Source organism: Diabrotica undecimpunctata, chromosome 7 (assembly GCF_040954645.1).
Source record: "Diabrotica undecimpunctata isolate CICGRU chromosome 7, icDiaUnde3, whole genome shotgun sequence".
In the NCBI taxonomy this organism is placed as follows: Eukaryota; Metazoa; Arthropoda; class Insecta; order Coleoptera; family Chrysomelidae; genus Diabrotica; species Diabrotica undecimpunctata.
Window position 1 is genome coordinate 118885026 of NC_092809.1, and position 14788 is coordinate 118899813.

General features: G+C 33.9%; 1 protein-coding gene across 1 annotated transcript in view; it reads right to left on the reverse strand.

Annotated features, from left to right (window-relative positions):
• LOC140446947 (uncharacterized) overlaps window positions 1-14788 on the reverse strand; it is a 100720-nt gene that overhangs the window by 26577 nt on the left and 59355 nt on the right. The window lies entirely within an intron of this gene.

Here is a 14788-nt window from a genome sequence, read left to right on the forward strand (position 1 = left end):
TATGTAAATTTAGAAATAAAATAATATTTTTAATATTGCTTTTTATATTTCTTAAAACAAATTGGTATTTCATTTTTGTCAAAAAGGGTCTGAAGCAAGTAGATATTTATTGAATGTTGTTTTTAATTCAACAACCATACTAGTGTAGTGATTTTATTTTCAAAACGTGTTATATTTTTATTTAATTATCCTTCCTAAATGTCTCTAACTCCGATAGATGCTGCAAGGGCGGTGACTTTAGTTCAAGATAGTCGTAGCCAATATTATGCAGCTGAAATGTTGGGTGTTAGTCGATCTTCGGTTCAAAGAGCAGTTCGGCGTTTTAGCGACACCGGTAACTTCACAAGAAGACCAGGATCAGGTCGTAGAAGGGTAACATCCGAAAGAGATGATCGATTTCTGGTCTCATCATGGTTGAGAAATCGCCATCTAACTTCAGTTGAACTCGCAAATCGTCTGAGCGAAGTGAGAAATGTGGATGTAAGCAGATGGACAGTTCGTCGACGACTTGTAGAAGGTAATTTATTATCCAGAAGGCCAGCCCTATCTCCAATACTATCCATAGAACATCGCAGAGCTCGCCTTGCTTTTGCAAGAGAACATGAAAACTGGAGTGATGCAGATTAAAGCAATGTATTGTTCTCAGATGAGTCCAGATTTTATCTAAGGTCGCCAGACGGCCGAGAAAGGGTTTGGAGAAGACACGGAGAGCGATATTTTCAATGTAATATTGCGGAAAGAATAAGTTATCGGCGGGGCTCCGTTATGGTTTGGGATGGTATCAGTTTAGACGCCCATACTGATTTAGTTATTGTAGATAGAGGTTCTATGACTGCTGCAAGATACCTAACAAGTATTTTAGATCAGCATGTGGTACCTTTTGCTCCTTTCATTGGACCTAATTTTATTTTTATGGACAACAACGCGCGTCCTCACCGTTCTAGAATGGTCAACCAATATATAGAGGAGGTGGGAATTGTCCGTATGAACTGGCCAGCTTGCAGTCCCGATCTCAATCCCATAGAACATCTATGGGATATGATGGGAAGACGTCTTCGAGCACGAGTACCCCCTCCAAACAACTTGGTTGAACTTACAGCGGCTCTTCAAGAAATATGGGACCAATTGGATCAATTTGATGTCCAGAGGTTAATTACCTCAATGCCTAGACGTGTACAGGCTATTATAAGGGCCCGAGGGGGAAACACTAGATATTGATTTATTATCAATGTTTTTCTTAATTTCAGAAAGTTTTGAATATTCTTGTATTTTTGAGTTTTGGTGTATGTCTCTACAAATAAATGATTTATAGTATAATTGTTAGGACATTTGAGCAGACTGGAAAATGACGGAAAAAGAAAAGGTAAATATATTGATTGGAGAAAAATTGATCTAAAAAGAGAAGAGACGAAGTTGGTCAGAGGTGATAACGGATTTCAATGAAAAAAAATCGAAAATTGAAAGAAGAAAAAGGTTATGAATAGAAGAATGTAGAGGAAGACAGAATTTAGCTAGGGGTCTAAAAGGCCTGTAGATAGCATATAACCACTTAGAAACAATTTTTCCGGACACACACTCAGGAGATGAGAGTTCTGTTATAAGCAAGTCTGACGGATATCTTTTTAGAGTGCTGCTATTATAGCTTGATATCTGGTTGTTGGATGTTTCTGTGTAGAAAAACGTCTGTCATCCCTCTGTCCCTCATGAGTTAAATTATTGGTTATTTTAAAGATATAGTCTAGTGACGAAAGAATACTAAACACCGATTACTAATTCTAAATCGATATTGTAATATAATTATAATATATGAAATGAATTTAACGATGAGCAAGTAAACAGGCCCAAACCCAACATTAAACATAAAAGGGGAACAAAAAAAAGGTAAAGAAAATAAAAAAAAGGGTTTGAAAAGAAAATGAAATCAGGTGAATTAATTTATTTGCGGAGATCAATTCAAAATAATACGTCTGAATGTATAATGTGTGCCCTCTGTTTCTTTTTCTTAATAGACGATGAGAAATTAAATAAATACAGTTATACAAAATCTCATACAGCAATGGCTAACATCTTAGCTAAGATAAAAATTATAACATACAATGCCCTTAATCTGGACAAATTCCAATTTATACTCGTTGTCAAGATAGTCCACTTGGCAATCAAAGCAACGAAATGGTGCGATTCTTTTTCTTTATGCTACGAAATACACACGATATCTTGTGTATCAAATTTATTGTTATGAAAACAAAACCTTCTTCGATGGATTGCAATATATTATGCTATATTGCAATTTTATAATATCAAAAACAAAGGTAACGAGAAGTACCTAAGTTCTCTTGCAGTCTCTGAAGGTACAGATTACTCACTTTGGAAGGCAACAAAAAGCTAAAGCAACCACAAAAATATTGTCCTCCAATAAGAGGCATACAGGGTAAATGGGCTCGAAATAACAAATAAAAAACCGCAGCCTTTGCTGAATAAGAAATACAATTATAAAAAATTAAAAACCAAAAAAAGTCCCAGGGTTTCATCTGATAACAGGCAAGTTATTGCAATAATGTACAATAAAGGGTTACAAATATCTGCAGCGCATTTTCAACGTCATCATTAGAACAGACTACTTTCTGAGTCAATTGAAAATTTTACAGATTATCTGACACCAAAACCTGGAAAAAAAACAAAAGACCTAAAATCCTATAGACCTAGAAGTTTGCTGCCGATTCTATCAAAGGTAGCTACTCGAAAAGCTTTTATTGATAAGATTAATTCCAATCTTAAAAAAAAACTAACCTTATTCCGGACCACCAACTCGGCTTTAGACTAAAACATGGGACAATCGATTAGTTGCATAGAATAGTAAAAAAAATCTTGGCATGTAGGCCTACTTTATAAGATAAAGAAACAATTGTCATATCCTTTCTTCCCACTTCTAAAATCCTACCTATAGGTATAATTATAATATATAGATAATTTTTGGTAAAGTAGCACGATGAATACACTCAGCTCCACCCTATCAAAGCAGGTGTTCCACAAAGAAGCGTACTAGGACCTATTTTATTTCTGATGTTCATTGCAGACCTCTCATTCAGCAGTAACATAGAAGTTGCTACTTTTGCAAATGACACCGTAATACTGGCCATGGACTCTAATCCCACAAAAGCATCAGAAAATTTACAAGAAAATCTAAATAAAATATAAACAGCTAAAAACATGGCAAATTAGAGTAAATGAGACCAAGTCAACACATGTAACCTTCACAATGAAACTAAGTGAATACCTTCTGGTCACACTCAATGGCAAGCAATTAAGTAAGGCAAACGACACAAAATACTTAGGTATCCATCTTAACAAACGACTAACAAGACAGAAGCACATATTTACCAAAAGAAAACAACTGGGCATTAAATTTAGACGTATGTATTGATTGATTGGTCGAAACTCTAAATTAATATTGGATAACAAACTGCTTGTATACAAGGCGATCCTGTAACCCGTATGGACATGTGAATCCTTTAAACTATTAGTATAATCACAAATTGTTCATAGGTAAAGAGAATATTGAGATTGAGCTAAACTAGAGCTCTTTATTAGATGAAACCCTGTCACACTAGTGAATGACCACGCCCAAATAAAAGAAAAAATCATGGAAGGAGTTCGAATAAAAATTAAACCGAGATCTTGAAAGCAATCAGAAGCCATATTATAAAGTATAAGCCAGTAACATTGAAACAGTACAGCATTGTACTGTACTGTACAGTACATTGATACAGCAAACAAAAATGAAAATAAAGACCTAAATTGTAGAGAAGTACTAGTACCAACAGAATGAACATAACCGAAGGAGAACTCAACCAATCAACGGAAAAAATAAAAAATTTCATGTCAGTATACTATTTGTGGCACCTCAAACGATTTCTTTTCGGAGAACTCCAGTTCTCCTCGTCTCTGCAAACGCACGTAATTACGTATTCTTCTTCTTATTCCTTGCTTCTAGTGGTTTCACAAGACGATTCGTGTTTAAATATTACTTTTTTAACTGATCAAATAATCCAAATATTGTAACTTTTAAATGCCTTCCATACACAATTTCCATTTTTTAAAAGTCACCAAACTGCTTGAAGAAAATTTTCAATATTTTTCTGCAGTCAAAAATCTCACCATATGATGAGTCAGCTGTGGTACGGCTGGTGTTTTGCTGATTGAACATGGTGTAGATCGGCATGTGTATAATATGTATATTTTGTGTGTGTCCGTGTCCGTGTGTGTGTGTGTGTTAAGTGGTAGTAGCTCAATATTGTTCTGAAGCTATTTTTTTGTGGCATTTTTATACAATTTACTAGAATTTAAAGGTACAAATACTTTATATATTTTGGAACAATTTGCGAAGTGGAAAAAACGTCAAAATAAATTTATTTTAAAGTAAAATTGTGGCTTATTCCGGGTAAAAATAGTAAGTAATAGGTCAAATCTTCCAGAAACAGATTGGACAATTGTGTTTGCGATTTAATATGCATCTAGAAAGCATAAACAAGCAATTTATGTCAAAATTTCTAACAAATAATGTCTTTGATCTCACTGCGACATGTTTTACTTAATTTCATCGGATAGTGATAAGCTGAACACAAACTGAAAGAGACAAAATCTAAGAAGTCTAAGATAAACGAAGCAATGGAATCCTAACATAAATTCTAAAAGTAGGTGCAGAAATAGTCTGAAATACCTAAAAACTCTTTTTAATACATGCCTATTTATAGAAAATATATCCAAACAGTAAAAACTGCCCACATGATATTAATACATAAAAAGTAGGTAACAGACCTTAATGATCTTAATAATGAGCGACCAGTTTCGTTTCTACAACTTAATAAAACTTTTACAAAACCTATGTACAAAGTGGTACAGCATATACCTAGATATGTGCCCATCTATATACTCTTAAATCCTAACAGAAAAGGTTAACGGATACACACTTTCACACTTTTAATCCTTTATAGAGTTCACAAAACTGTTGACTTTTAACAGCGTGGAACTGTGAGCTATCGAGAAAGCATTAGTAAACAGTCGAATAAGCTCCAGACACAGAACATTAGAATATACTAGACACAAACCAGCTAAAATAATATACGAAATGAATAACGAAATGCAACCAAAAGAAAATTTAAAAAAATCAACTAAGGCATAAGACAAGGAGATCCCGGATCATATTAGATACGTAGATGATATAGTATTGGAGGTAGTACTTTACATGGAAAGAACTGGAGACGATGATTGATAAGGAATACGGAATAAATGTAGAATATATAGAAGAATTTATGTACCTAGATAAAAATGTCAACGTAAACATAAGAAACCACACCTCCTAAATAAGCAGATGTTTGAGGATACAATGAGCTTCCTTCGAAATACATAAATCCTTAAAATCACAGTGTTCTTTTCTTGCATCCTCCATGTTCTAACATCTGGAGCTAAAAACTGGACATCTACTGAAAAAAACATGGAGATAAGAATCATAAGGACTTATGGAGACACAGATGCTGGGTATATCACTTAAAAATCGCAAAATGAATGAATCAATTCGAAATATAACAAAAACAAAAGACTTCAGCCAAACTAAAGAGAAATTGACTGGAGGAAAGGATCGTCTCGAGAATGATAGAAAGAAAAAGGAATTGAAACTTCCGGCCTATGAAGCAAAAAGACCATGAGGAGAGCTTAAATGCAGGGGAATGGCGGCATTAAAATAATAGAAAAAAAGTTAAAAAAAGTAGAATAAAACATATCAGTGTCATGTATGGGGTGCACAAACTTTTAGACGAAAATAACAGCGCATTCATATATATCCGATCAATTTTAGGTTTTTTTTGCTTTATTTCAATATTTCATACTTTTTTTTTTGTTTACTTCTTCATTTAACAGACTGTTGTATTACATTTAACAAAATTTAATATAGATTCACATCTTTTGTAAGTTAGTCGACAAAATTACCATTTTCTCACGAACTCTTCTTTAAATTTTGCTAAGGACGCATCAATAGTTCCTTGTTATGTATAGCATACAATTAAGTGCGGTATGAGGAACAACACCAGACATAAATCGAATTCATATGTACGTGATTGTAAATTTGTTTCTGGATTTATTGGTGGCGGTATACTGAATGGTAGTTTTCTACCTCACATTGAAATTAAACACCTGCACTCTGTTCGATAATTTGCCGTATTTAGTTAAAAGGTGTAACGCGTATGTAGGTGTCGAATTTAGACATTTCCTCTTGTTCCAGTCATTAAGTAGATATATCACAAATTAATTTACCGCAATTGTGTATGTAGTTGTGAGGTGAATCATAAAAGCATTAATTGAAAATGAAATTTTGACATAATAAACCGACTGACAAAAGATATATCTCTGTCGATGTGTATTGAAAACTAAATAATTAGAAGAAGGAAAACAGCAAAGTAAAAAGGAATAAAATGATAAAAAATTAACAAACAAGGACATACGCTACGAGAAATGATCATGAATTTTGGAACTTTGAACGAAAGGGTCAATAGTTCAAAAACATTGGAGATGACAGTTACTACCCTGTATTATCCACTATGATGACGATGTATAGAAAGACTATATATACAGGTGTTTGATAGTATTATTCAACAGCCAGGTACCAGAAGATAAACGAGCCCAACAAGAAATAAAATATAAAATAATAAAATAAAAAAATAATACACAAGAAAATACATGAAAGGTAATAAATGATAAAAATTAAGCTGAATATTAGATGACAAAAATACATAATTGAAGAAGTACACGCCGTGTGGGATGAGGTACCGTGAAATTCGACAGATCTTCGAATTGCAATCAAATTAAAAAGATGAAACACAATACTAGAGAGACAATCAATTATAGACAATCACAAAACAAAATACAATAGATTTTCTATTCCAGGATTCTGGAACCCTTTACCAGTTTGTACAGTTCTATCATCAGATGGTTACCATATGTCTTTAAAGTCATTTGGTAGTCTTTAAAAAGTGTTTGCCCCTGCAATCTAGTGTCTCTTAGTCATATATGATATATTTGATTGTTTCAGGTTCTTTACTTAAGATTTTAATGAAGAACATGATTTCGTCGTATCTAATACATGGTATCAGCTACCACCAAAAAGATTGTATACATGGAGTGGACCAGGGGACCGTCCAGGTCATATGATACTAAATTAAATTGATTACATCTTGATAAACAAAAAATTCCATAACTATATCAAAAGAATGGCCGCTTACACTGGTACGGACATTTCGTCTGACCACAACTTCCTAATCGAGTATTGATGAGAGATGAAAAACTTAGAACTGTATACAGTAAGCACATCAACGAGAACTTGAGAAGTATACTGAAGAAGTAAATTCCATAAAGGAAACCTGTGAGAAAATAAAAATGGCTGTAACCAATGCTGACCAAGCAATCGCAAGTAAAATAAGAAATCACAAAAACTAGCGGATGATGCAAGAGATACTTGATCTAATGGTGAAACGCAGACAGAACAACATGCATTAGATCTAACAGAAATACAAGGAAACCCAAAGTACGATAAGGGCAAGAATTAAAATCGCAAAGCAAAACTGGATGAAAGAACGTTGTGAAGAATTGGAATCACTACAAGAAAAGGAGGACAGCTTTGGAATACATAAAAAGTTAAAGAAATTTCGAGTGTATACAAGAAACACCATGAAACTTGCCTGAAGAATGATCAAGGAGACTACTTACACACCCAGAAAGAACTAGCTAAAATCTTGACAGACGATGCTTGGTCCCTATTTATGGATATTAGACCGAATCTGCCAACTACTAACTTATCCATGGAAAAGTTATCCGGCCCTCCCATTATGCGTGCCGAGATGGAGTATGCTATAAAAGTAGCAAAATTGGGCAAGGCCCCTGTACCGGATGGCATTACTACGGAAGCAATAAAACTTTTGAAAGATGACAATTGATTGTTTTAAGACGAATTGCCCTTGATGGTTTCGTAAGAGATGTCACATTCTTGCTCTATATCGAAAAATGCATGCAGCATCTCCTCCTTGTTTTCCAGAACGTACTCCACTCTCTTTATGAGAGGATGCAGAACAAATCACCAACTGGTAGAAGAAGTATTGACCGACAATCTTCCATAGAGGCAATAATTCGCCAATAAACAAGCAAAATTGTGTAAAAGAAGAAGAAAAAGAAGAAGATAAAAATCTGTCATAAATGGTGAAAAATGAAGCTTTTTAGGAGTAATTAACTATTTCCGAAAATAGAAATAAGTACCTAATCTATGCTAACATGATTCCAGTAAATATGAATATCACCTAAAATTTTTTTCTCATTTTTCAGATACTTAATATCCAAAGTTTAAATTGCAATTTCGCAGGTCTCGTATAATACGTGCACCGACGCTGTGTTCAAGGGCTTTAAACAGCGAACTGATCAGGTAAAATTTTTACAGAATCGAACGATGAACAATGGACATGAGAATGTAGTAGGGTCGTTTTCTTTCACGCTTATTTTACGATATTCTTTAGTGAATGGGCATTGTCAATAGAATTTCGTATAGGGATAATCAAGAAAGACATAACGGTTTCAATGGATTGCTTTTCACCTTGAATATTTGAACCAGTTTGAATGTGCTGGCAATAGGATAATTGTACGTTGTATGTATTATATACCTAAATATTTACTGTTAATGGTCAATATATTGTATTAAAATATAAATATAAGATAATGCCAATATTCCAATTTACTGTCTTTTAATTTTTGAATTTTTTTAGTCCTTTTGTAGTAATTCTTTTTTGATATAACACAAAGTTTGTTTTCCAGATATACATCAATGTTGATTGGATTTTAAAAAGTGACATGCCGTTATTATGCCTGATTGATCAGGAATACATTCAGCTTAATTTTAGTGTACTATGATTTCTTTTACGTGAGTGAGTGACTCACGCAAAAATCTGCGAATAAACTCAGAGTTACACAACGAGCCATGGAACGTGCAATGCTGAACGTGAGCCTTCAAGACCACATAACAAACCAACAAATCAGGCAAAGATCAGGAGTTCAAGACGTCATCGAAAGAACCACGACGCTTAAGTGGAACTGGGCAGGGCACTTAGCCAGAACACAAGATGGACGGTGGACAAGACGTATTATGGAATGGAGGCCCAGAAACTATAAAAGAAGCCGAGGACGACCACCGACTAGATGCAACGATGATATAAAACGTGTAGGGTGAAACTGGCTACAAGCGGCCCAGTGTAGAGAACACTGGAAAGAACTGAGGGAGGCCTATGTCCAGCAATGGACGCGATTGGCTGATTGATGAGGATGATGATTTCTTTATGATGAAATAACCAAATAAAAGTTAAGAAGTGCTCTAATTTAATGGAATCTTTTAACATATAAATCAATATAAAACATAAAAATCTAACAAAAAAAGTATATAATAATCTGTGTTTCCTTCAGCAGCCTTAATTACAGCTTGACACCTATTTGGCATGCTTAAAATTAAATTATCAATTTCGTCTTAAAGCAATATGATCCAGTCCTGTTTAAGAAGATTTTAAAGACCTTGTCTAGTATAAACATTATGCACATGAGGAGCAATATGTCCCTGAAGCACATTTCACACATGCTCGATGGGATTAAGATCTGGCGATTGTGAAACCAATCTCTTACTGTTGCTGCAGTATGTGGCCTTGCATGATCCTGCATGTAACGGAAATTAGGACCTACAACAGTGGCAAATGGAAGGACAACAGGTTTTTAGATACGATCGATATATTGAGATTGATTCAAAGTGCATTTTATAAAAACCGGGAAGAGTTCGATGATAAAAAATTATTCCAGTCCATATCATAACTTGTAGACCACTATATAGACGAAAACTCTTTACGTGTACATGCCTGAGTCTCTCTTGTCAACCAGGTCCTCTCCAAACTCTCACTCTTCTTTAATCAGAGTAGAGACAAAACCCAGTTGCATCTGTAAATAACACAGAACTTCATGCTTGTAAGACCCACTGCACATGTAGTTGTGCCCAGAATAATCTGAGTCCACTATTTCCATGACGTAACATGGGAACCCTCAATGGACGTCTGGCGTGCAGATCAGTTTCATGTAATCTATTCCTCAAAGTTTGGTCACATAAAGTAATGTGGATATTTTCTAAGACCCCATAGAGTTCATGTGCAGTTATACACACATTTCGAAGAGCTAATCCTACTAAATACAGATCCTGTCAAGGAGTCGTTTTACATTGACGATCTCCATGTCTTACAAACGCGTTTCCGAGACCATCACCTAGGCCATCAAAAACATAAAAGACGACAACTGCCAACAGCAACTAAACGCAGAGATAAATAAATTAACTGAAGGAAGCGTGGAATGGGCAGATATAAAAAAGCCATACTAAAAGCGGGAGAAGAGGTCCTAGGCGAAGAAGAGAAAACCACTAAAAAAGACTGGATGACACCGGAAATAGTTGAGCTAATAACTGAAAAAAGAAAATACAAAAATAAAGATAAAAATAAAAATAAAACTATCAAGAATAAAATCAAATATGAAATTAGAAAGGCTAAGTAGGAATGCAGTTGTTCGGTAGAATTCAAATCGATCGGACGTGTGTAAATTATCGGCGTTAATAGTATCGATAACGAAACTTTTTTCCTATTTGTTTTGTTGTTTTGCGATAAACAATTAATTTTGGTGAAACTATAGGTGTTTTTTCATAAAGATGAGTGAATTAAATGGGGGCAGCAAGCCCCCTGACCCTCCCCCTTATGATAAAGATGAAAATCAGGTTGGTATGATGGAATTTACAAATATGGAAACAATTTCACAAAAACAAGAGAACCAGAATGTAAGTACAAATTTAATGTCTAATTCTTTGGGAAAAAACGATAATGTTTCTAACGTTAATGAGAAGGTAAATAATAGACAGGTTTATTTATATACAAATAAAGATACCGGACCATATCATGTTTACGTAGAAAATTGCTCGGGATCTTTCACCGGTAAGTTAAATGCTTTAAGAGTTGGTGACATTATTCTTTCTGCGTTTCCTGAATTGGACTCAAAAATTACAAATATTGATTCTATAGGTCGTAATAGAATTAGGATTAAATTAACAGACTACAAAAATGCAAATTATTTAATAAATCAAAAAAATTCATCAGTATTTGTTAAAAATAACTTAGAATTATATATACCTAAATTCATTCTGTTCCGACAAGGGATAATTAGAGATATTGATACAGAATTTTCTGAAGAATATGTAAAATCAAAAATTAAACAATATGATAGTCATTGTAACTTTGAAATTGTAAACGTTCGGCGAATTAAACGCAAACAGGAAGTAATTGAAAATGATTCAAAAAAAATAATTTACGTTCCCACAAAATCGTGTATTGTTTCCTTTAAATCTCAGATATTGCCGCGTTATATTTCAATAAATAAAGTTATTAAAGAGGTTGAACACTATACACAAAAAGTTTTAATATGTTTTAATTGCCTCAGATATGGGCATTTGGGTAGTCAGTGTAAAGGTCGCCCAAGATGTGGTAAATGTCAAGAGTCACATAATACAAAAGAATGCCAAATAAATGACTATATCCTAAAATGTTTCAGTTGCCAAGGAAATCACTATACAACAAATTTATCAGTTTGTCCAGAGTTTAAGAGACAAAAATTAATTAAGGAAGCTATGAGTTTTTCCAACATAAACTTTTTTGATGCCAATAAACAGGTTCCCAAAACTTCCTATGCAGATATTTTAAATAAAAGCAATACGAGCCATCCATTTGACTTACTTGTTCAACCCACTTCTTCTACCTATTTACAATCTAGTTCTTCCTCTACTTCTGTTCAGAATATTCCAAAAGTCAACTCCTCTAGAAAACAATTTGCTTCCCATTTGCTTTATAACAGTAGCTCAAACGAATTAAAAGATAAATCTAATAAAAGGCCAAGACCAAATACTCCTGATCCATCTGAACAGATCAGAAAAGAGATTATTTCTCAGGTTAATGTTCCCAGTACTTCGGGAGGAATATTAAGTAGCCCTCAATACAAAAAAACAATTATCACAGATCGACAGTCAGAGGTCCTAGATCCTAGTATAATTAATGTAATTTTAGAATTGGTTATGAAAATTGTTAATTCTCTACAACAAACAAATAATTTAAATGTTTCTAAATCAGAAATCATCCAACTAATTAGTAAACATGTAAATCCAGATGTGTTATCAAATTCGCAGACCTAAACTCAAAATTAAATGTTTTGCAATGGAACTGTCGTTCGGCAGTCTCAAATAAAGTAAATTTAGAATTTTTACTCCATCAAAATCAAATTCATATTGCCTTATTATCGGAGACATGGTTTAAGCCTGGTTTGTATTATAACTTTAAAAACTTTAATTGCTTTAGAACAGATCGTATAGATGGATATGGTGGGTCAGCTATTTTATTGAAAACAAATATTAAATGTCAAGAAATTAGATTTAACATAAATATTCCTATTACATACACATGTATTTCCTTTAAACTACCATCAACAAATAAAACCATTCATCTTGTATCCCTATATAATGAACCGAAAAACAAAACTACAACACAGCAATGGCTATCCTTTTTTAAAATTATACACACAATTATACGCACAATGTCGCATGGGGCTGTGAAGTTAATGACACATCTGGAAAATCATTGTTGGATGCTATCGAGCAGTGTAACCTTGTATTTTTAAATGACGGTTCGCCCACTCTTGTTCCTTTAACCGCACATTCACGAGCATCTGCAATAGACCTCACAATATGTACTCAAGATATTATAGCGCTACTGAATTGGAATGTTTTACAAGATCCCCATGGATCAAACCACCTACCCATTATCTTTTCAATTTATCACCCAAAGGGAAAAGAAACCAAGAGACTACACAAAATCTGGAATTTCAACAAAGCAGATTGGAATTTGTATTCATCACTTTTTACATCTCTAAACCAACCCAGGACGTATGGTGATCTAATTGAAAACTTCTACTTCTCAGCCAATACAGCAATACCACAATACACGAATATTACCAACAAACATCACATTCCAAAACCTTGGTGGGACAAAACGTGCCAGGAAACAGCCCGACGCAGAAAATTAACTTATATTAAATATAAGCAAAATCCCACAATAAGTAACCTAATAGAATACAAAAAGATGGACGCATTAGCGAAGAAAACCTTTAAGGAGAAGAAAAGGAAAAACTGGAGGGAGTATTGTGAAAGTTTGAATCAAAATACTCCCATCAAGGAGGTTTGGAGGAAAGTAAACTGCTTCAAAAATCGCAAACAATCCAATAAATTACCTATTGACCCGGACGAACCATGGATAACAGAGTTTTACCAAAAAATTTCTCCAGATTGGGTTCCGAATGATATTACCAACTCCATAGCCACTGTTTCTAGAGATAACCTTTGCTTAGATCGTCCGTTCTATCTATGGGAACTAAGAAGGGTCCTCAAACAAAATAACAATACTGCTCCTGGTAAAGACAATATATCTTATTCTATGATTTCTAACCTGACAAATGAACATAAAATCCATCTACTTCATATTCTAAATAATATTTGGCAGAAACAAGCTCCAATTCCAGAAAGCTGGAAGGAGTATATTATAATACCTATAAGAAAACCTGGCAAACGTGATGACGATTATAATTCATATCGCCCAATATCTCTAGCTTCTTGTTTTCTTAAAACCCTGGAAAGACTAATTAAAAATAGATTAGAGCATTGGTTAGAATTTAATGACATTCTCCCACACTCCCAATTTGGTTTTCGCAAGTTTAAATCCACGCAAGATGCCATAACTGCTCTCGTAACAACAGTTCAAGTCAATTTCACGGAAAACTCATCTACTGCAGCTGCATTTCTGGACGTATCATCTGCTTTTGATAATATAAATTTGGATATCCTTGAACAAAAGTTATTGTCAGTCGGGATACCTATAGGTATAACATTCTTTTTGAAAACTTTGTACTCAGAGAGATTGATTTACTTAAAAATCAATGAGAAATTTTTTTCTCCTCGACTGTCCAATATAGGCCTGCCGCAAGGAAGTATTTTAAGTCCACTTTTATATATTTTATATAATATAGATTTAGAAGTCATTGTTCCTATTAACACAAAAATACTACAATTTGCAGATGATGTGGTACTCTATTCATCAGACAAATCAATCGATGTTTCTAAAAATAATTTAACAACAGCTATTTCAACAATACATGCATATTATGAATCAAATGGATTAACATTATCAGAATCCAAAACAGAAATCTGCTTCTTTTCTAGAAAACATAGAATTCCAGAAGGGTATATAAGTTGTGGTCAATTCAAATTTCCAATTAAAAACTGTATCAAATACCTGGGAACTTATTTAGACAGAAAACTTTTGTGGAAAGACCATATTCAACATATCATTAAAAAAACCGAAAAAGCTATGAATATCCTAAGAGCTTTCTGTAAAACAAACTGGGGTGCAGATCCCAACATTAGTTTAATGTTTTATCGATCTATGATACGACCAGTTTTCGATTATAGCTGTCACTTGTATGGAAACGCATCGACTCATTTAACAAAAATTGAGGTACAGAAAAATAAGTGCCTACGCTTGTGCCTTGGGTATTTGAAATCTACACCAATTAATGTAATGGAAATTGAAGCTGTTGAACCGCCATTGAATTTACGGAGGCAGTATCTTACCGACAAATATATAGC